At 49.8% G+C, this 23,525-nt stretch overlaps 1 protein-coding gene across 1 annotated transcript in view; it reads left to right on the plus strand.

Moving 5' to 3' along the window:
* PGGT1B (protein geranylgeranyltransferase type I subunit beta) overlaps positions 1 to 23,525 on the plus strand; it is a 265,348-nt gene that overhangs the window by 120,576 nt on the left and 121,247 nt on the right. The window lies entirely within an intron of this gene.

A 23,525-nucleotide genomic window follows, 5' to 3' on the forward strand; every position in this document is an offset into this window, starting at 1 on the left:
AAAATATTTTAAATTTGCCACTATGTAAAGATTTATCTGTACACGCTTTACGAAACCTACATTCCTCGGCTACCGCCCACTCCTGTAAATCCGCCCTCCATTTAGGGAGCCCTTAGGGTATGGGGCTGGCCCAGTGTATAGCTATGCAACTGCGTGCCAGCAGCAGGCTGAGATGGGCACATTTATAGCCAATGTTTCTTCCCTTCTGTGGTGGGGTGGGGGGGACTGTGAAAAAGCAGCAATTCTCTTGTAAATACCAAAGGTGCCCGGCGCAAGACGCCTCTAATTCACTTCTTTGTTACCTATCAAATAAAGAGGCAGGTGCTGGTAACTGGAAGGCAAAGAACAGGTTTATTACTCTAGAGGAGAGCACGTCCATTCAGACACACAGAATGTCTTCAGGAGGTGCTCTGACTGCCTCTCTGCGGCACCGCTTCTTAAACATTTTTAAGTTCGTTTATTGCATGGTCAAACATTCCTGGCACCAGTTTATTGCATATTCATACATCCTTGGAATCCCCACCTTCAGCTAGTTCCCACACAAACCCAGCAGCAATCGTCCCCCACCCAGATGTAACAGATGATCGCTATCTCACAGCTGGACATTCCGACAGGATCTAAAAACACGTGGGATCAGTCAGATCTAAGGGTTTGGGATATGATTAAGTCAGGCCCCTTTGTTGGTACAACAAGCCCTGCAGTGTGTAGGCAATAAGCTATGTCCGCAGGGGTCGGTTAGTGCCTGGGACTGGACTGAGTGGCCAGGTGCGGTGGAGGAGGTTATCAAAGGGGCCTGTCCGTGCGCGGAGGATGAAAGGACAAGTGGGTTTGGCACAGGAAGTGGCTCCGGGGCATGGTCGTGCTGAGGAGGTTTTACGACCCTGGCATCTATGCTCAGGTTTAGTCAGCGCGCAGGGGATGATAGCGAGTTCAGGGTGACACACAGGTGACCAGCAGTGTACGAAATGGCCGCGATATCTAAAATGGTTGCCGCTTACGCGCTTACAGAGGCCTTCGCTAAGCAAGATGGCGCCGGCAATGTTCATGTTTGTCGTTTTTATGTTTCACAGGGGGGGCTACATACCCAATAGACAATGACTGATTGAAGTCTTTACAGCCACCTTTGTCACTCTACACATTTCTCTGTGCACCTCTCCGCAGTACAGCTGAGGCTGTGTACAACTCCAAGTCACGTGGCAGAAAACAGCAGGCGTATTCCCGCATATATTGCAACCTGGTGTTCTCGTGGAATATGCTCTATGAAGTTGGGCCGGGGTCCAGTAGGATTTATAAAGTAAATAAAAGTGCACTAACTTAAAGTGGACATTGCTTTCCACCTCGCTCCCAGCACCATTCAGTGTCTGACAGTGAGGTATCTACTTTTACTGTCCCACACTTCCAGTCTCATGGCAACTACCATCGTCCTGTCTGCCTTCAGCTCTACATTCAATAACATAACATAACAGGTGTATTTGTAAATTGCACGTTCGCCCCAGTAACGGGGCATCTTGGCGCTGAAATAACAGATTTATATTGTTACCCAACTCAATGGTACTCATTTTATCAACCTCAAATGGATGAAAGGCTGAGTGGATCCGCCGGGATTTGAACCTGTGACCATGAGGTCGAACACAGGCCCCTGCAGTGGAAGGGTTAGTCCACTGAGCCACCAGACCCGGCTGGGCGATGGTACCCTTATAGGAGTCTAGGTCCAGAATTACCCAGAGTATATAAGACTTCTGTGGCTCATCTGGAAACGTGGGCCATATTCCTCGAACAGTTCGTGAAATGCTTCCATATTGCAAGAACTGCTGATTGTCAACCCCGTAGTGTGCTCTCCATTTCCACAAAGATCCAAGAAAGTACTATTCATATGCATAGATTCATCAAGCGAAATTGCGATCGCAATAGCTGCGAAACAGCGATTGCAATTTCCGCTCTCGCAATTCATCAAATACAAAAGTAGCGAATTCGCAAAACAAAGAATCGCAAAACCATTTGGCCACCCACATTGCGATTCCTTAACAGCAATTACCTCATTTTCTGCAAAATAAAATGCGAATGCGCAAATATATTGCGATTTCGCTAATAATTTGCTATTCCAATTCATCATAAATCGCAAATTGCAAAAAATACCCTAATTCGCTAAAAACGAGTCATAATTTAAGAAGAAACCAAACCAGGTGGTAACCATGAAGTCAAATTTGAGGAAAAAAAATGCAAGCAAGAAACAGGTGTAGGGTAAAACAAACACACTTAAGGAGACTCAGTAGGAGCATGAGGAAAGTCACAATGCCAGGTCTCTACATCATGGCAAGGCGGCTGAGGCTTCAGGCTGCAGCCCAGAACCGACGCAGGATCCAGGAACGCATCTTCCGGCTGCGGATTACACTCCACAATGATAAATAAGCTCATCAGAGACCTTGACCCCCTGATGCAGCACCCAACACAGAGGACCAATGCCGTGCCCACCCATGTCCAGGTCCTGTGCTGGCTGCACCTCCTGGCCTCCGGAAGCTTCCAGGGGATAGTCGCATATGCAGGGGTATATCACAGAGTACACTGTCACGCTGCCTACAGAGTTTCCTGGCCGCCATGCTGAGCCGGATACACCACTACATCACCTTCCCAACAACCCAACAGGACTTAACGCAAACAAAACTGGACTTCTATCACACCACCTATTTCCCCCATGTAATTGGCTGCATTGACTGCACCCACATTCACATCTGTCCACCCGCAGAGACCGAATACATGTACCGGAACCGCAAGTCATACCACTCACTCAACATCCAGATGGTCTGCAATGCAAAGACCATTATCACAGACATTGTGGCCCAATATCCGGGTGCACGCATGATTCGTTCATCTTTCAGCACAGCGGCATACACACCCGCTTGGCCAGGAGTGAATTCGGCTAAGGACATCTACTAGGTAAGTACAAATGCCCACATACAGAATGTCAAGCCAATGTTTATGCGACTTACAGGCACTGACCATCTGCTCCTACCTTCAGGTGACAGCGCCTACGGCCTCCGTGAATACCTCCTCACCCCATACCTCAACCCTGCGACACCATAGGAACAGTGTTACAATGCTGCGCACATACACACTAGAAATGTTATTGAGCGGACATTTGGCATGTTAAAGAGTCGATTCCGCATCCTCCACAAGACAGGCGGGGCCCTCAAATACCGGACTGAGGTCTGCTGCTGCATCGGTGCCGTGTGTGCCATACTCCACAATATTGCCACCAAGCGGAGGATACCTGTGGAGGTGTCTGGTAGTGAGTCGGAGGGGGACAACCTGCCACCTGCACATGTGCATCATGCACGCAGGGCGAATCCTGCCGAAGGACAAAGGCGCCGCAACAACATCACACAGAACTATTTCTAGTGCACCCGTACCCCTCACACAACACTACACTCATGCATGCCACATGAATTAATGACATGAGGAAGATTTGTATTCAAAACAAATTCCAATTTTTTGATCAACAAGCTCTAGATGAGTTTTAAACCAGCAATAAATTGTGCAACTGTATTTAGTCATACAGGCTCTTGTATCCAGAGCAGGCGTGCGTGGTTACGTCACCATGGCACTGCCGGTAATGTATAGTCAGTCACTGGCGTCTCCTGCCGGATGCACCCTGTCGCCTCTCCAACTCCACGTTGGGAGTGGCCAGCCGTGATGTAACATTGGGCCTGGAACTGCGGCGCCTTTCAGGTAGCACCGGCACAGACAGGCTGCTCAGGCTCGATGTACCCTCACTGGCATCATCACCCCCACCCCTTGCATGGCCATGGCCGCACACCTGTTGGTTCTCCACAGCGGTGGTTACCTGCTCCAGGGCCCTTGCTACATCTTGGCAGCATTGTACCATTTGTAGCTGCATGGCCAGTGACCTACGCGACAACTGTGAAGTGGCGTTCCCTATGAGGTGGTTTGACCGGGTGTAGGCAGATAGCCGTGTCAGCAGCTGGCGGTGGCGTCGGCGGGTGATGTCCTGCTGCGCCACCATCAGTTGGTTGCTCTGTTTCACAGCTGCGGTTAGCTCCTGCACACTTTCAGTTAGATGGTTAATGTTGCGTGCAGTTTTGTACAGCTGCAGCTGCATGGCTGCCATGTGCTGTGCCTGCTTGTGGTGCACAGTAAGCATCCGAGCTTCAATTCCTAGCCCTAGATTTTGTGCCTGTTGCTCCATGTCTGGTGGTGTGGCCACGGAGCGCTGCTGCCTCATCCTGCCATTTGCCTGGGACCGCACAGTGGCTGTGCGACGTGTCTGCCTCCTGGGTGGTGGTGGGGTCTGCTCCACTGCCAGGCGTGATGTCTGGGGTGGTTGAGCTCCTCCTATGGATGCTGGGGTGGCCCAGTGCGTTTGGGGAGGTGCTTGTCCAGGTGCTGGCGCAGGTGCAGGTGCATGTGATGCTCCAGGTGTTGGCACAGGTGCAGGTGCATGTGATGCTCCAGGTGCTGGCGCAGGTGCAGCTGCATGTGATGCTCCAGGTGCTGGTGCTATTTGGCCCTCTCCCTCCGTCTCATCTTGAGTCTCCACGATGTGGAGTGTATCGCTGTCAGAGGTCTCAGCATCTGCAGCACCTGTGATGTGAATGAGTGTATGATTAATGATATGATTCTGTCACCTGGGATGTAGCAACATGCATGCAGGCTTGCATTCCCTGACTGGCTTTAGGAGTATGTTTCACTTGACTATTCTGGCTGTGTATGGCTATCAGGGCACATTTTCACACTACAGGTTCCACAATGCAATTGGGCGTTTGGGATGGGCAGGGACTGCATTACTGGGGTTCCCAATATGGCTTGCTCTGGGGGCATGGGCATTGTTAGGGGACGGGGTTGCATTTGCATGGCTCTTACCTTATGATTGGTGTGTGGCACGGGAGCTGTCCAGCTGAGTGACCCTCACGCAGGCTGCAGGGTTGATGGTGTCCTCCACCAAGTCCTCCAGTGGTGTGTTGGCAGGAACCGTGGAGTCTCCTCCTCCGGTGGCTATTCTCTCCACCAGTCTCTCCGCAATGTGCTCCTTGGCACGGCCTCTGAGGTCGGACCATCTCTTCTTGAGGTCATCGATTGACCGCTGTGTCACTCCTACGGTGTTGACCTTTGACCTGATGCGCAGCCAGATGCGCCTTTTGGTAGCCTCGGGCACCTTCCGGGACAGCTTACCAAACAGCTGGTCATGGTCCCTGCTGACTCCCTCTATCAAGTACTCCAGCTCTTGTTCAGAGAACTTGATTTTCCGCTTCCTGCCTGTGTCACTGGATCCTGCTGCATCCTGGGACATCGTGGTATCAATGTGGATCTTGTCTTGGGACTGCAGGGCGTGTCTCCTGGAGCTCAGTGCTGTGCCTCCTCCTCTATCAACCTCTGTGTTCCAAATGAGGCATGGAGCCCCCTACTTCCTGGTTGTGATGTCATCATTGGGTTCAAAATGCGACTTCCCGTTTTTGCGATCTCGCAATCTGCGAGATCGCTATTTGCGATTTCGGTATTTGCGAAATCGCAATTTGGGTTTGGGAAACAGCCGATTCTGCAATGTATTTGCCATTTTGGGTAATTCGCATACGGCGATTGCGGCCGATTGCGAATCGCAGTTGATTAGCGATTTTTATGATGCATCCCATTCTGCGAATTCTAGATAGCGAATCGGTATTTTTCGCTATTTAGAATTCGCAGAATGAGTGCTTGATGCATCTGGGGGATAGACAGATCTCCTGAAAACTCGCAAATACCCATTATCCAGCCCTTAACATTCATGAACTCCCAAATATGCAGGAAAGGGCACAGCCACCAAAGTGCGAGAAATTGGTCGTATGGCACTCTCTTAATAACTTTACGAATTGCCCTGTCCCATGCTCTCACCACACTGGCAAAAAAAAACGGTGTCAGGTGGAAGATCCCTCCTGCACATCAGCAACCGGAGAAGCTGAGCAATACCAGCGGACCCCAACATCAAATTTTTCCCCATTTGGGTTCAATCTCGCACTATATTGCCACTTATTGTAGGAGACCTGCCAGATAGTATAAATGCAGATCTGGGAGCCCTAATCCACCCTCTCCTAAAACCAGCTTCAGCAATTCCAGGCGCACCCTGAATCTCTTCCTCGCCCATACCAAATCTACTAATAGCTTATCTATTCGTTTAAACTTTTCCGACCGCATTGTACAACAAGCATTTGCAATGCAATAGGTCTTGCATTTACTATACTTTGAGCTATTGGTATTGTAAATGACAATGCCTTTTATTTATGTGTGTTTTTAAAACAGATAAATAAAAGGCATTGACATTTACACAAGTGGGTGCCTAATCAGTGAGATGAATGTGCAGGTGGATAAGTTTGTGAATGTGTGAGTTCAGACCACATTTTTGGTTAGCTGATATTTCACGTCCGCGTCTGAAGAATCCTGCTACTGTCACTTGGAGAGCCTCAGTTTCTGGTGAATCTTTGGTGTTCTATATGCTGAGAATTAGCCATCACCTAGTCGGTCATTGTTATTTGAGCAGCCTGGCCATAGTGTAACTATGCCCTAGACGTCCACAAGGGTCCAAAAGTCTTAGAAAGGTTTCAAATGCATACATACCAAGCGTTGTGCAATGCCAGGCTTGTGCAGCACCTGTTCAAAATGTTGAGGGCAAGGTGGGGACAACTAAAAAACGGGGCATGGTGGGGACAACTAAAAAACGGCACCTACAAGGCTTGTGAAAAAGTCGTACCTTTCCTGATATGGAAAATGTAGATTAGTTTACAGTGCGAGCTGGACAAGAGAAGGTACATTGTGAAGGGTGCACCAGGGATGGAGGATTGTGGGAGCTCACTGATGACATGCTGTGTCAGATGAGTCCTACGTTGATATCAATGATGCAGGCTCTCTAGCTTGAGGGAAAACCTGCACAGATATTTCTGGGCTGAAGCTTGAAAGAAACCTGAAAGCCAAGCATGTTTATTTTTACATTAAGCAGTGATCAAAGGCATACGGGGCGAGCATTTACGGTGCAAACATTTAGGTAGGTTTCAAAAGCTCGGTATCTGATCAGGAAAATGCTTAAATGCGTTTAATTATTCAGACAGCGCGCTCAGCTGGCTACTGCATGCAAATTAAATATGCATCACTGTTTCCCTTATCAGATCTTGCAAATCAGTGGGGCTCTCAAAGTTCAGCGTATACAACACTGAAGCACAGCTAAAGGGTAAAAGTAGGGAACTAATGTCAAACAAAAATTCCCCTTTGGATGGAGTAAACTCCACGCATACTTATATTAATCGCATCAAAATCACAGCATACAGGGATGAGCAAAGAGTAATAGTAAAAGTAAATTCATAAAAAAGTATACAATTTATTTAAATAAGTATTAAAAACCCAATACAATCCTAGCATGAATACAATCTTAATACAAATAAAATGTATTGAGCATACACAATTAAAAACAATTTTTTAAAATATTTTATTGATTAAGATTGTATTCATGCTCTCAATCCACCGCCTGTTCAATGAGCCTGGGTGTGCAGCCAACCCATGGCACGTACTGACTTCCCCCAATTCTGCGGAAGGCGGAGGAGGAGGGCGTTTCTGATGAAACTATCAAAAACTCAGTCTGCGATGTAAACACTGCCCCTTCCGGGTGGGCCGAAGAATCAAACCGTACAAACAAAACAAGAAAGTGGTTACCGACTTAAACAAGCACGACCCAGGCGGCCCACGCTCACAATGACAAAGAAAGAGTGTGTCCCAGCTAATTAAGGAGACAGTGTAACGCCGCAAGTGAGAGATCCAATCCCGGTGGGCGGGTCCAAAAGTGGACAGGGCGGTAACAAGGAGGGACTAATAAGCCTCCTTTTAAATCGTGAGCCAACGTTTAGCATGTAGGATGATGCCGGCGAATTTTAAAGATGGGCAGAGCTTCAAGTTCGCCTCTGAAAGCTTCGAGATCAGTATTGATTCCAAGAAGCCCTCGTATGGCGAGGGCAGCGCATATCCTGCTCACGCCATACGAGACCTTAGAAGAGTTCTACATCAGATAGAGGCAACAGGTGGAGGGCCTTTTTACACAGGTCCACCAACATCACCGACCGTGACCACATGGTCCAAAACAGGATCAAGCGCTCCAGGCCCTCCAATATGTTTCCCATATTCAGAGCATAGTGGAGGTTTCTATCATGAGTAATCTGGAGTCCGAGATATCTAAAGCTGTGTATTTCCCATGGCAATCCCACAGCTGGAAGATTTGTCTCTTCCCTACCCCTCAACGTGGCCAGTGGATAAAGCACCGTCTTGCCAATTAGCCTGTAGCCCGGAAGCCGCACCGAAATGTCCCAGTAGCTGCATGAGGAGCGGGACTGATTGCCCAGAGTCTTTTACATACACTAGCATGTCGTCTGTGTACATTGAGACAACATAACAATTGCCCTGACTGGTATGCTCCAATCTAGCAATTCGTCACTGAGGTATATTGCGAGTGGCAGCTACTGTTACATGGAGCAGACCCTTTCTATACTAAAGGCCTCGGACACCTCAGTCCCCATTCGCTCTCTGGCTGTGGGCAAGGTATAAAGCACCTGACCAGGTGCTGCGAGCGTGAGGGGTAGGTGTTCCGCCATACCAGCGCCAGAACTAAGGTTCCTGTAACCAAATAGCGCTGGCCTCACGGGAGTACGCTGCGAGGCCCTATCCAATCCCCCTAGGGTCGCCTAAATAGAGCAGGACCCCGAGGACCTCTTTCCCTCCGAATGAGAGAGGTTGTATTTAATATCTACATATTGTATGAACATTTTGTTCATATATTTTTCTTTTTGTGTAGTACTGTATTTAGGTCCTGACGAATCGCCATTAGGCGAGAAACATGTTGACCACACCAGGGGGTTGAGTTAGAGTTCTGTACACTTTTACGGTCTCTAGTTCCCCTCTCACCCCTTTTAACCAGGGAACCAGCCATGTTAATAAAGTTCAGTGTGGACTGTTTTACCCTTTTTACCTTCACTCACTTTTTTCACTGACTACACTCCTCTATTACTCACCTACACCCACCATCGGCAAGGAACTAAAGAACCCCGCCAAAAGAGTACCATCCGGGACTCCGGCAGACATTGCAGCGCCGGTCTGTCGAGGGGCAGTGAGCCGATGATGACACTGGATACCCTCCAGTAAGGGTGTGTTCCACACCGTTTACTCTGGGTGTATGAGGCTCTCCAAGTTCCGACTAGGGAAGACTGCCGGTCACGGTATCGACCATACCCACTCTTATCTCCACGCATACACACTATCTCTGGGGAACTTTGTACTCTGCTGTTAGCAAGGTATAAAGCAGCCAGACCCACGACATATATGTGGTCCCCAATCCCATACAGTCCAGGAACTCCCACAGGTATGGTCATGACAGGGTATCAAAGGCCTTTTCTGTATCCAGTGATAACAAGGCAGCGCCAAAGTCATGTGTTTCATGCATCGCATGGGATAACCGCCTGAGGTTCAGGTGCAATTTCCTCCCTGGCACAAAAGCACACTGGTCTTCCCTCACCAAGTGTTTTATGACCCTCCTCAGTTGTAATGCTAAAACCTTTGCGAGTAGCTTTATATCAACATTCAACATGGAGAGAGGTCCCTATGACCCCGGGTCTTGGGGGTCTTTGCCCAGCTGAGGAAGCATGAGTATAATCGCTTCTCGCATACGGAATGGCAGCTCGCCCCAGTCATGGGCTTTCAAAAGGATTTCCAGGGGGCGTGGCCAAGATGGCGGACTGAACAGACGTCTACCCGAGTGGCTCCCCGTCTCAGTCCCCTTTAGCGCCCCTTTTGCAGCTGAATACACCCCCCACGCACCTCAAGCTCTGGCTGCTCTCGTGGGGCGTTTCACGGCCGTTCCGGTGTGACCGGTAGGGTGACCAACCGTCCGTAAATTTCACGGACAGTCCGTAATTTTGGCTGTCTGTCCGTTGTCCGTGAAGGATTCTTTAACGGACGCCATTTGTCCGTAATTTTAACCGGGCACAGCTTGCCCCCACCTCCCTTCTTGACTCCGATGCTGTATGAACGCTCAGACCCCCAGCAGCACTGTAGAGGCACAGCGGGATGGCAACCCTCACAACTCCAGCCCTTGATGAGCTGTTAAGAGGTGCTTGAAGGTGATAGAGGGAGGGGCTGCAGCTTCAGGAGCAGGGGGCATTCATTCACATGCAAACAGCCCTGAATGCGTCTTGTATCTGCTATTTAGAGGGGGGCTCACACATTCCATTTCTACCCAGGGCCCCAAACATCCTAGACTCGGCCAGATTACACCCCTGATTACACCGAGGCAGCACCTGCTTAATTACTGTCACTAATTTGTAAGCAAACCTCGGTTCTTCAAACATGCATAATGTAATACAATAAAGAAATGGCGCAATCGCACCCACACTGATTAACAAAGTATGGAGGACAATCAGTTCAATCAGTTCTCTTAGAGTATCTCCTGTAATTACTGTATATCACAGTGGGGGTGGCATTTTGGACAGAGAGCCTGTCTTCTCGTTGTCTTGTGCAGGAGGGGTTGAGAAGCTCAAGATGATACTAGAATACTGCATGCCCACCCCTGTGCCCACCCTGGTGGATCACGTTCCCTCTCCTGTGATGACTCCTGCTCCTGCCCCCCCATGTGGTGGCTCCAGTCCACACCCCTCCCCCCCGCCTGTGATGGCTCCTGTCCCCCATGTTGTGGCTCCAGTCCACCCCCGCCTGTGATGGCTCTTGTCCCCCCCTGTGGTGGATCCTGTCTCCGCCCTGGGTGGCTTCTGTCCCAGTCCTGGAATGTCTGCTGCAGCGAGGGTGAAGTTCTTGATGGGCCTCTTCTCAAAAGGGCTCAGCTCAAAATTAATATGGAAAGGTGGGCGAGTAAGTAAGTGAAGGGATGTGTGAATGGCTGGATGAATTAGTGAAAGGGTGAATGGATGAATGAAAGATTGAATACATGGATAATGAGAGAGGATAGATGGATTGATGAGTGAGGGGAAGGATGGAGAGAAAATGTAAATAGCTGGATGTATGGGTGGAAGGGTAGCTGGATGATTGATGAGGGGAAAGATGGATGAGGGGAAGGATGATGGATGGAGGGGAAGGATGGATGGATGAGGGGAAGGATAAATGGATGAGGGGAAGGATAAATTGATGAGGGGAAGGATGGATGGATGGATGGATGGAGGGGAAGGATGGATGGATGAGGGGCAGGATAAAAGGATGGGATGGATGGATGGGTGAGGGGAAGGATGGATGAAAGGAAGGATGGATGAGGGGAAGGATGATGGATGGAGGGGAAGGATGGATGGATGAGGGGCAGGATAAATGGATGGGTGAGGGGAAGGATGGATGGATGGATGGAGGGGGAGGGGATGGATGGATGAGGGGCAGGATAAATGGATGGGATGGATGGATGGGTGAGGGGAAGGATGGATGAACGGAAGGATGGATGAGGGGAAGGATGGATGGATGGATGACGGGAAAGGATGGATGATGAGGGGAAGGATGGATGGATGGATGATGAGGGGAAGGATGGATGGATGGATGATGAGGGGGTGGGTGAAAGGATGGATGATGAGGGGAAGGGTGGATGGATGGATGGATGATGAGGGGGTGGGTGAAAGGATGGATGATGAGGGGAAGGGTGGATGGATGGATGATGAGGGGGTGGATGAAAGGATGGATGGATGATGAGGGAATGGATGGATGATGAGGGGGTGGGTGAAAGGATGGATGGATGGATGGATGGATGATGAGGTGAAGGATGGATGGATGATGAGGTGAAGGATGGATGGATGATGAGGGGAAGGATGGATGGATGATGAGGGGAAGGATGGATGGATGGATGGATGGATGATGAGGGGAAGGATGGATGGATGGATGGATGATGAGGGAAAAGGATGGATGGATGAATGGATGGAGGGGAAGGATGGATGGATGAGGGGCAGGATAAAAGGATGGGATGGATGGATGGGTGAGGGGAAGGATGGATGAAAGGAAGGATGGATGAGGGGAAGGATGATGGATGGAGGGGAAGGATGATGGATGGAGGGCAGGATAAATGGGTGGGTGAGGGGAAGGATGATGGATGAGGAGAAGGATGGATGGATGGATGGAGGGGGAGGGGATGGATGGATGAGGGGTAGGATAAATAGATGGGATGGATGGATGGATGGGTGAGGGGAAGGATGGATGAAAGGAAGGATGGATGAGGGGAAGGATGGATGGATGACGGGAAAGGATGGATGATGAGGGGAAGGATGGATGATGAGGGGAAGGATGGATGGATGGATGGATGATGAGGGGAAGGATGGCTGGATGGATGATGAGGGGGTGGGTGAAAGGATGGATGATGAGGGGAAGGGTGGATGGATGGATGGATGGATGATGAGGGGGTGGGTGAAAGGATGGATGATGAGGGGAAGGGTGGATGGATGGATGGATGATGAGGGGGTGGGTGAAAGGATGGATGGATGGATGGATGGATGATGAGGGAATGGATGAATGATGAGGGGGTGGGTGAAAGGATGGATGGATGGATGATGAGGTGAAGGATGGATGGATGATGAGGTGAAGGATGGATGGATGGATGATGAGGGGAAGGATGGATGGATGGATGATGAGGGAAAAGGATGGATGGATGGATGGATGATGAGGGAAAAGGATGGATGATGAGAGAAAAGGATTGATGGATGATGAGGGGAAGGATGGATGGATGATGAGGGGAAGGACAGATGGATGGATGGATGGATTGATGGATGATGAGGGAAAAGGATGGATGGATGATGAGGGGAAGGATGGATGGAGGATGAGGGAAAAGGATGGATGGATGATGAGGGAAAAGGATGGATGGATGATGAGGGAAAAGGATGGATGGATGATGAGGGGAAGGATGGATGGATGATGAGGGGATGGATGGATGGATGATGAGGGGAAGGACAGATGGATGGATGGATGATGGGTGGGTGAAAGGATGGATGGAGAGTGGGTGAAAGGATGGATGGATAAGTAGGTGGGTGAAAGGATGGATGGATGGATGATGAGTGGGTGGGTGAAAGGAAGGATGGATGGATGGATGATGAGTGGGTGGGTGGGTGGATGGTGGGTGGATGAGTGGGTGGGTGGATGGTGGGTGGGTGAAAGGATGGATCAGTGGATTGGATGGTGGGTGGGTGAAAGGATGGATGAGTGGGTGGGTGGATGGTGGGTGGCTGGATGATGGGGGGTAGGTGGATGAGTGAAATGATGGATAGATTGATGGATTGATAAGTGCAAGGGTGAATGAATGGACATATGAGTGAAAGGGTGGGTGTAAGGATGGATGAGTGAGTGAAAGGGAGGGTAGATGGACAAAAGGATGAATAGATGTGTGAAGGAGTGAAATGATAGATGGATGAGTGATAGGGGCAATGGATGGATTCATGAGTGGATGAGTAGATGGATGGATGGGTGGGTGGATGGATGGATGGATGGATGGATGGAAGGAAGGCTAAGTGAAAGGGTCGATGGAGAGAGAAAGGGAGGATGGATGGATGACTAAAAGAGTGGATGGGTGGAAGGATTAGTAAGTGAAAGGATGGCTGGATTGGTGAAAGGGTAAATGGATGAGTGAATGGATGGATGGGATGAAGAGTGGATGGATAAGTGTACAGATGGATAGGGTGAAAGGGTGGATGGATGGATAATGGAGGATGAATGAAAGGATGGATGAGGGGATGGATGAAGGGAATGGATGAGTGAAATGATAGATGGAAGGATACATTATGGATAGGTTTGCAAATGGTTGAATATGTTTGGAAATGGCTGGGCTTACTTATATACTATTGCGCGACCTCTGATGTGTCTGTAAAACGTACATATTGTCCTGAAGTTTTGTCCTGAATTTTGACCTCCTGTCCTGAATTTGTGTCCTGAATTTTGACCCTTTGTCCTGAATTTTTACACTCACCGTCCTGAATTTGCACCAATGCCAGTTGGTCACCCTAGTGACCGGGCACTTAGCTGCAGCCACTCCGGGACCTCCCCTGGCTGAGAGTGCGGTGCCTGGACCGCAGAGAGGGGAAATGGCGGGCGAGCCCGCCAAGTGATGGAGGCCGTGCCTCTCCCTGGTAGCGGACCGGGATCCACCAAAGACCAGAACCGCCCGCGATCCCTACCCACTGGCCTGGAAGCGGGAACAAGAACAGGCGGTTGGCGACGTCCGCTGCCGGCGGTGCGTCACCAGCAGCGGAGAGGTGCGGAGCCAGCCGGGAGGAGCAGAAATTGAGGCCCCGGCTCCGGGCCTGCAAGGGAGCTGGCTGGCGTGCGATCTGGTGTCTCTGAGAACGGAGTGACGCAGAGACCGTACCCGGGGGCGCGGAAGAAGAGCCAGCTGATCCACAGCCCTGAGGGCCCCCATAAAGGTGAGGAGAGCCTCGTGGGGCCGGTGGAAGCGGAGGGCTCGGGGGTAAGTGTGAGCGGGAAATCCGTTACGCTCGCGGATTTTGCGGATTTTGGGGAAATCCGCAAATTTTGCGGATTTCCCGCAAAATCCGCAAAAAAAATCCGCGAACGGAACGGGTTCAAAAGTTGAACCCCCACTCATGCAACTATTTTACAATGGCGCCAGCAAGCTGCCAGCGCCGTTGTAAAATAGTTACAAAGTTAGCTTGCACAGGAACCACTAGATAAAACGAAGCAGGTGCTGCTTTATTTTATCTAAGTGCTTCCTGTGCAAGCTAACTTTGTAACTATTTTACAACGGCGCTGGCAGCTTGCTGGCGCCATTGTAAAATAGTTGCATTGCTGAGCACAGGTCTGCAGCTCACTCAAGGGACCCCTGCGCCCTTCGGAGCGATTGCATAGTAACACACACATGGTCGCTCGAACTAGTTGATGCTCAAATTCAGTGACTCATTCATTAGCCCAAAAACAATCGTGAGCGTCGCCGAGGCTGGACAGGTGTGCCTTCTTCCCAAATCTACCGTGGAAAATCAGCTGTGATGCTGGATAGGCTTTGCATCCTTGACTTTCACGAGCGCAATACCCGGGCTGTTCCTGTGACCAGGAGCTTCTTTCTCTTCATCTGCTGAACTGATCTTTCTCTGACCTTTTATTTACACAAGAGGCACATACCCTGCTGGGCACATTGTGTTCGCACGGGTTTCTGCAAGTTCGCACGCGTTTTGTACAATTTCGCAATTTGCAAAATTGTACAAAACCCTCGCGAACTTGCAGAAACCCGTGCGAACATAAAAAAAAAAATCAGCGGGAATTCGTGGATTTTGCGGATTGCGAGTTCGCAAATCCGCAAAATTCGCGAACGCGAGATTCGCAAAATTCGCCCATACTTACTCGGGGGGCACAATTGAGCCCCCGGCGTTGGGCCTAGCAAGGCCTTGCTCGCGCAGAGCAGCAGTGCACAGGACGGGAAGTGACACAGAGCGGGGGAGGCCCAGGGGCCAGAGCGCCGGAGCCCCCGAGCCCAACCACTGGAGCTGCAACGCGGCGCCCCCGGGGTCTGCAGGCTGAGAGGCCTTAGTAGAGTCTGCCCGCGGGACGGTGGTCCCTGGTGGGCGTCCAGCAGCACACAGATGCCACCACAGCAGGGATCCTGGGGCCGTGCTCCTGTCAGAGCTCCCGGCGGAGAAGCGGACATAACGCGAGACACCCATCCTCTGGGGGTGTCTCGCGAGGGGTGAGGCGGAGATAGGCGGCGCCCCGAGACGACGGACACCATGCGACAGAACCGTCCCTCGGTGGCCGCTGGGATCAACTATACAGGCGCTGGATCCCCGAGCAGCGCCGTGGAGCGCCACACAACCAGGGAGGACCGTACCAGAGCCGACGCCAGCACACACCGGAGCCCCAGGGGCCCCGAGCGGCCCACACGCAGAACCGGAGACGGCGCAGTGGACATCATGGCGGGTCTCAGAAAGAAAGGGAACCGCACGCTCCCGGAGATGCTCGCGAAGAACCAGACCAGGCCTGACAAAGGGACGCTCTCCCCCGAGGTCCCGAAATCACAACCGGCTCCCTCTGAAGACAATGTGCCCATCACCAAATCCTTTTTGGAGTCGTTATTTAACTTCCTCAGGGACCATTTCAAATCACTGAAACAGGACGTAGCCGGTGAGGTCAGGGAGCTCAGGCGGGACGTAGAAGGCCTTGGGGAGCGAGTGGTCGCTATTGAAGACACCGATCGGGCCCGGAGTGAGGAGGTCGAGCAGTTACAACAGGAAGTCCTACGACTCAAAGACCAACACCTGGACCTCCAGGCCCACGCGGAGGACTTAGAAAATCGGTCCTGTTGAAACAACATTCGGGTCCGGGGGTCCCTCTTCAGACAGAGGGGGCGGACATCACCTGCTACCTACAAGACCTTTTCAGGGTCATACTTGGACAATCCCCGGGCTTTGGCATCAGGATAGACAGGGCCGCCCCGGCGTTCATCTGGCCCGCCTCTTAACATTCTGGCCTTTCTCCCTGACTTCCCACTCAAAGAAACAATCCTCCGCGAAGCCCGGCGGAAACAACTGCTTCATTTCCGCGGCCATCTCATTGCTCGGTACCAAGACCTTTCAGCGATCACTTTGCAGAAACGGAAGGCATTCAAGGTAGCCACGGACTTCCTCCGTAAACACGAGATTCCGTATTCCTTGGGGCCACCCATTCCGACTTATTTTCAAATGGAACGGAGCCCTGCAGCAGCTGCGCTCGCTCAAGGACACATGCACGTTGCTGGGCATAGAGGTAGCGGAGGAGTCTTCACCATCAAGGCCTGCACGAGGACAACCCAGAGACGGAAGGCACATGGTCGGCCGCAGAAGTTCCTCGAAGTCGCGCTTGAAGCCTGAAGCCCACATCATCTCGCAGGAGAGAGCTACGGCCATCCGAGAGGTGGCCAAAGACACAGCGACCTCTGATTGATTCTGTCCCAAGGGGGGGACCTCTTCGCACGTTTGTATTCACAGCGGGGGGACGTACGGGGGGGCCACGGAGGCCCCCACTGGACACTGCTCCAACAGGTAACACTACAACAGCCCTGTGTTGATCTGACAGGACTGGGACTCTGGACTCAAACAGTTGGGGGGTTGGGGATCGGGTGGTGGGTGGCGGGGACGGGCTTTGAGGTCTAGGGGAGGGGGAGGTGGGGCAGGGTCGGGAGGAGGTTGGGGGGGGGCAGGGCAGTTAACAGGGGGGTTTGTTTTGGGGGGGCAGGGGTCCTCCTTGTCCACCTATTTTTGAGTTCACTTTTTCTTTCCCGCGCCTTGATCAGAGCCATGCAGGTCCTGCTGATTACACATGATGTCCCTTCAACTGAAAATCCTCTCTCTTAATGTGAGGGGACTTAACAACCCTATCAAGTGTCGGGCGATACGCTCCCTCTTGGAGCACTCCACAGCATATATCTGCCTCCTACAAGAGACGCATTTGCTGCCGAAGGATCACCATCGACTTAAGTCCCGAGCCTTCCCCATGCAGTTTTTTTCGTCCTCACCTAAGAAGGTGGCGGGAGTAGCAATTTTAGTGTCCAAATCCTTTATCGGTTAAGTTTTGCAGAAGGAGGTAGAGATCAAGGGCAGGTTGCTGGTACATCGCTTTCTGATTGCCGGACAGACAATTTTAGTGGGCTCCTTATACGCACCTAACGAGGGTCAGGAAAAAATCCTACACACTGCCTTGGTGGCAGCCACAGCTAACACCCACCCACATTTACTACTAGGGGGCGACCTCAACTTGGTATTCCATAACACGGCGGATCGCTCCTGCCAACGCTCGGGGCAGGTAGGATCCCTCTCCAGGGCGGGACATGCACACCTTTCAGACTTAGGTCTCGTTGACCTGTGGAGGCACTTCCACCCACACCCCACGGCATACACCTATTACTCAGCGGCTCACAAACCCTACGCAAGGCTTGATTACCTCCTGTGCTCCTCACAACTGGTGCTCCTAGTGAGGGATGTTGACATCCTCCCGGCCTCCCTGTCGGATCACTCTCCGGTAATAGCCACCCTCCTCTTTCCAGCCGCGCCTGCCCTGTCTCGGCATTGGCACCTTCGGGATGCCTTGCTACAGGCCCCTACCATAGTAGAGCGGATTAAAGCCGACATCACCCAGTTTTTAACCTACAATGCCAACGCCGACACCCCTAAGGCTACACAGTGGGCCGCGCTCAAAGCTGTACCTTCACGAGCAGGGTCGATCCCATCCACGAGTATCTCAAGGGAGCACCACTACTGCTCTCCGGTGGGGCGGGTCACATCCAAAGCTCGACTTCGTTTTGCGCAGCACATCAACCACTCGTCTGGGTGCTCAGCGCCTTCCTGGATAGCCTCTCTCCTCACCACAATGGCACTCAGTGCGCCCGCCTAACAGACTCATATGTCCGGCATCCGGCGCCCCATGTATTCCTTAGAGGCCAATTTCATATCTCGGTTGGAGCCCCCACTCATCTGCAGGGAGTTGGCAGCATTCGGGGGCATGGGTGGCAGGATATCGAAGGATTCTTTTATTGGGGCTGGAAAGAGTGTTTAGTGCTGCAGCTCGACCATCTTGTTGGCCATGCCCCCCCACCGCTGCACTTTAACTGTTTTTTGAGTGAATTTCTTAATTTCTCAGCATCTTACTCGCCCACACAGCTACTCACACATCCACTTATACAACCATACAGCTACTTACACACCTATACACACAAGGATGCAGTCACACATCCACTCACATAACATATGTTAGAAATAGTATCACTCAGTAGTAGTGCACCTAGTATACTAATTTAACTTTGGTTGTAGGTTACTATATATGTTTAACACCCATAAACTCTTAAACACACATTCACTTGGTGAAGTCATCCGTGATGTCAATGACCATGTCATGAGTGATGTAATATGTGAGGTTGTTAAGCAGTGCATTGCTGGGGCGTAAGTTCTAGTTAGCTCAGGTAACTATGACAGCTGAATCTCACTGGTTTTGTACGAGGAAAATCTGAGCCTAACTATAACGTCCCTGTAACCTTTGGAGTTTTCAGTGAATATATTATTTATATATATATATATATATATATATATATCACACAAAAAATCCCCAGAGGCAGGATCGCACTCCGCAGCAGATAAGTTTGCACAAAACTCTTTTCTTAGGCATGTGGCTTCCCTTCCCCATCTATTGTCCACAGACCTGACGCGTTTCGAAGCTTTTGCTTCTCTTCAGAGGCCGATAGTCAGCAGGACGTTTTATCAGGCTCTCCGTTTCCCAGCTGAATTGCTTTCCATAATTGCACAGCTACCGATGTGCCTCCGTTTTGGAAATAATTTTGCTCATTGCATGTTGGGAATTGGAGTCTTTTTAGCCATTTTGCACCCTCCATTAGGTTTGTCCGCTGTATCACAATTAGGACACTTTTCAAAGCCCTCCATTAGGCTCCAGGATGAGACTTCACATGCCTTTAGTTAAATACCTGCTGTGCCCATCAGAACGTGACGTTACACTTCTGCGAGACCGTTCAGTTGCTCTTCGGCGGTGCGTGGTCCTCGCGGCCTGGAAGCGCCGCGTACATGTCACACAAAAAATCCCCAGAGGCAGGATCGCACTCCGCAGCAGATAAGTTTGCACAAAACTCTTTTCTTAGGCATGTGGCTTCCCTTCCCCATCTATTGTCCACAGACCTGACGCGTTTCGAAGCTTTTGCTTCTCTTCAGAGGCCGATAGTCAGCAGGACGTTTTATCAGGCTCTCCGTTTCCCAGCTGAATTGCTTTCCATAATTGCACAGCTACCGATGTGCCTCCGTTTTGGAAATAATTTTGCTCATTGCATGTTGGGAATTGGAGTCTTTTTAGCCATTTTGCACCCTCCATTAGGTTTGTCCGCTGTATCACAATTAGGACACTTTTCAAAGCCCTCCATTAGGCTCCAGGATGAGACTTCACATGCCTTTAGTTAAATACCTGCTGTGCCCATCAGAACGTGACGTTACACTTCTGCGAGACCGTTCAGTTGCTCTTCGGCGGTGCGTGGTCCTCGCGGCCTGGAAGCGCCGCGTACATGTCACACAAAAAATCCCCAGAGGCAGGATCGCACTCCGCAGCAGATAAGTTTGCACAAAACTCTTTTCTTAGGCATGTGGCTTCCCTTCCCCATCTATTGTCCACAGACCTGACGCGTTTCGAAGCTTTTGCTTCTCTTCAGAGGCCGATAGTCAGCAGGACGTTTTATCAGGCTCTCCGTTTCCCAGCTGAATTGCTTTCCATAATTGCACAGCTACCGATGTGCCTCCGTTTTGGAAATAATTTTGCTCATTGCATGTTGGGAATTGGAGTCTTTTTAGCCATTTTGCACCCTCCATTAGGTTTGTCCGCTGTATCACAATTAGGACACTTTTCAAAGCCCTCCATTAGGCTCCAGGATGAGACTTCACATGCCTTTAGTTAAATACCTGCTGTGCCCATCAGAACGTGACGTTACACTTCTGCGAGACCGTTCAGTTGCTCTTCGGCGGTGCGTGGTCCTCGCGGCCTGGAAGCGCCGCGTACATGTCACACAAAAAATCCCCAGAGGCAGGATCGCACTCCGCAGCAGATAAGTTTGCACAAAACTCTTTTCTTAGGCATGTGGCTTCCCTTCCCCATCTATTGTCCACAGACCTGACGCGTTTCGAAGCTTTTGCTTCTCTTCAGAGGCCGATAGTCAGCAGGACGTTTTATCAGGCTCTCCGTTTCCCAGCTGAATTGCTTTCCATAATTGCACAGCTACCGATGTGCCTCCGTTTTGGAAATAATTTTGCTCATTGCATGTTGGGAATTGGAGTCTTTTTAGCCATTTTGCACCCTCCATTAGGTTTGTCCGCTGTATCACAATTAGGACACTTTTCAAAGCCCTCCATTAGGCTCCAGGATGAGACTTCACATGCCTTTAGTTAAATACCTGCTGTGCCCATCAGAACGTGACGTTACACTTCTGCGAGACCGTTCAGTTGCTCTTCGGCGGTGCGTGGTCCTCGCGGCCTGGAAGCGCCGCGTACATGTCACACAAAAAATCCCCAGAGGCAGGAAATATCCCACAAAAAATCCCCACAAAAAATCCTTGAAAGCATTCAAACTGTGCAATCACTTAATAGCATTCCAGCTGGGACACGGAGCAGCCTTACAAAATGTCTTGTCAGTTACCGGCCTCTGAAGAGAAGCAAGAAGCTTCGAAACGCGTCAGGTCTGTGGACAATGTGTGGGGAAGGGAAGCCACATGCCTAAGAGAAGAGTTTTGTGCAAACTTATCTGCTGCGGAGTGCGATCCTACCTCTGGGGACTTTTTTGTGTGATATATATATATATATATATATATATATATATATATATATATATATATATATCAAATCCAGTGTTCGTGTTTACCTCTGCCAATAAATGGGGGCGGGCTATCGGCAAGGACGCGATCCTCTTAACCTCAGAACACCAATCCTTCTCTTGAAAGCAAAAGATTGAGCCCAGAATCCAATTTATACGTGGTTTATTGCATAAACATATGACAAACAATGCCTGACGCGTTTCGGAACAGCCGTTCCTTTTTCAAGGGTCAATTTGACGTTTGGTTTAACCCATAACATATAGTGCACAAAAAATGTAAACAGGAACATAGTCAATACAAATGTTCGCTATCTTGTACATGGAAATTTCATTTATACTGAGTTACCTTTACTCAACAGAGTTTGTAAATTTACAATTTATGAAATGTTGCCAAAAGGTATTTCAGAACTGCCGAAGTGGGCAATGATTAAAATCAATGTACCCATTTGTCATCATCAGTACTTCTTTTCATTTATGCTGATTTACCTCCCCTCAAGGAGTTTAAAATGTATAAATCATGCAGTTGTGCCCAAGTGGGCCAAAAAATATTACAATACTGCCCCAGTGGGCCATGATTCAAAAACATTATACACCTTGTACGCCTTTCTCATCATCAGTACATCTAACTTCCCTGTACAGGTACAAGAACTCAAATTTTCTCATATGACACCATCCACAATAGGTTGTTTTGACTTTCTTCATTACAAGGTATTCTCTCCGTCTCCTAAAAAATAGATAAAATCAATTACCACCTCTTCAGTCTAGGTGTACCGATAACTCTTCATCCTTATTAATATCCTCAGGATACATAGTTTCATAATTGATAATCATTCTGGATTCTAGCCGTCGTAACTCACGGAACCTGTTTCCTCTCCTTTCTGAAATAGGTATTCTATCTAGAGATAGGCAAAGAGAGCACTTGTCCGCGAATGTGCAGGCAAAGGTGGAGCAGAGCAGTCATTTGTGTTCCTGCGCACCATCGCTGAAGACTTTCATCTAATCAGTGCATACTCTAATACAGCATGCCTCGCAGAGCGAGCAGCACATGCGCACTGCGCCTGGCTCGACCTAAAAACTTCTTGGCATTGCCATATAGCCAAGCAGGACTGCACATAGGCAACCTAATACTTGTGGACTAAGGGCATGTTCACAAACTAAAAGATACAATCGCAAAGGATAAAGCCTTTTGATCACACCCCTCCTACTGGGGCGTACCTTCGGGGGACACCCCTAACAAATGAATTTTCTGACGAATAGTTGGTTACAGGTGCTTTTAGTTGGTTATGGTGAAGTTTCTGTCGGATTTCACCTTGGGTTTTTGCAAGCACACACTGTCAAAAACACTCGCACTCTCTCATCTCTGCACTCTCTCACCTCTGTTTTGAAAGTTATAAAAATGTTTTCATTATTTTACGAAATTATGTGTTTTCTCTCACTTAGTACTCATCCCAATCCGAATTCCCCTCCCTTTTCGCTGCCTCATAAGCCCCTCTCATGTGCCCTGCTTCTTGAATATGTACTATTTTAACATTATATGTCAGCGTGATTGTCGGAAACTGAAGGTAACGCCCCCCGCCCCCCGAAGCTTACTGACCAAGCTACGCCCCTGTCCTCCAATATGAAACCTTCACACCACAAGTTGAGGGAATACAGCATTGGCATTTTACGCAGGTAGGTACTAACAACCCCAATTCACAAAATGCATCCTGCCAGGACGGCTCAGACTCCAGTCTGCAATGCAAACTGCAGGCCCGTTTCGAAAAGTGATCCTGCCAGCTGGCAGTGCTTCGAGGCCGTACTAATGATCAGCTGTGCACTATACTAATGACAATAACGAAGGCCAACTCCGACTCTTATAATGAATGTATCTCATGTTGGAACACAAAATTAATCTTTAAGAATAAAACGCCCCTGGTTTGTTTGCTGTAGCTTATAAAAAGGATGCAGCGCTGTGATTCCTCCATGCATTTCTATTTTGCCGTGCCATAGAAATCCCATTGCTCCTTTTTGGTCAACGCCCTAGCAGAGCCTTGTGACTTGTATCCCACGGCCCTTGAGCTTTTACTTTGGACATCATTAAACCCTAGAGTGCAAACTTTGTGAAAAGCGTTGTATCAGTTTGTGGTCGCCATTTGTAAATGTCTTCATGCATTTTTAAAGGCGCGATACCGTGGTCTGAAAGACATGTCTCCCGTAGTTTATCT

Source organism: Lissotriton vulgaris, chromosome 3_1 (genome assembly GCF_964263255.1).
Source record: "Lissotriton vulgaris chromosome 3_1, aLisVul1.2, whole genome shotgun sequence".
Taxonomy (NCBI): Eukaryota; Metazoa; Chordata; class Amphibia; order Caudata; family Salamandridae; genus Lissotriton; species Lissotriton vulgaris.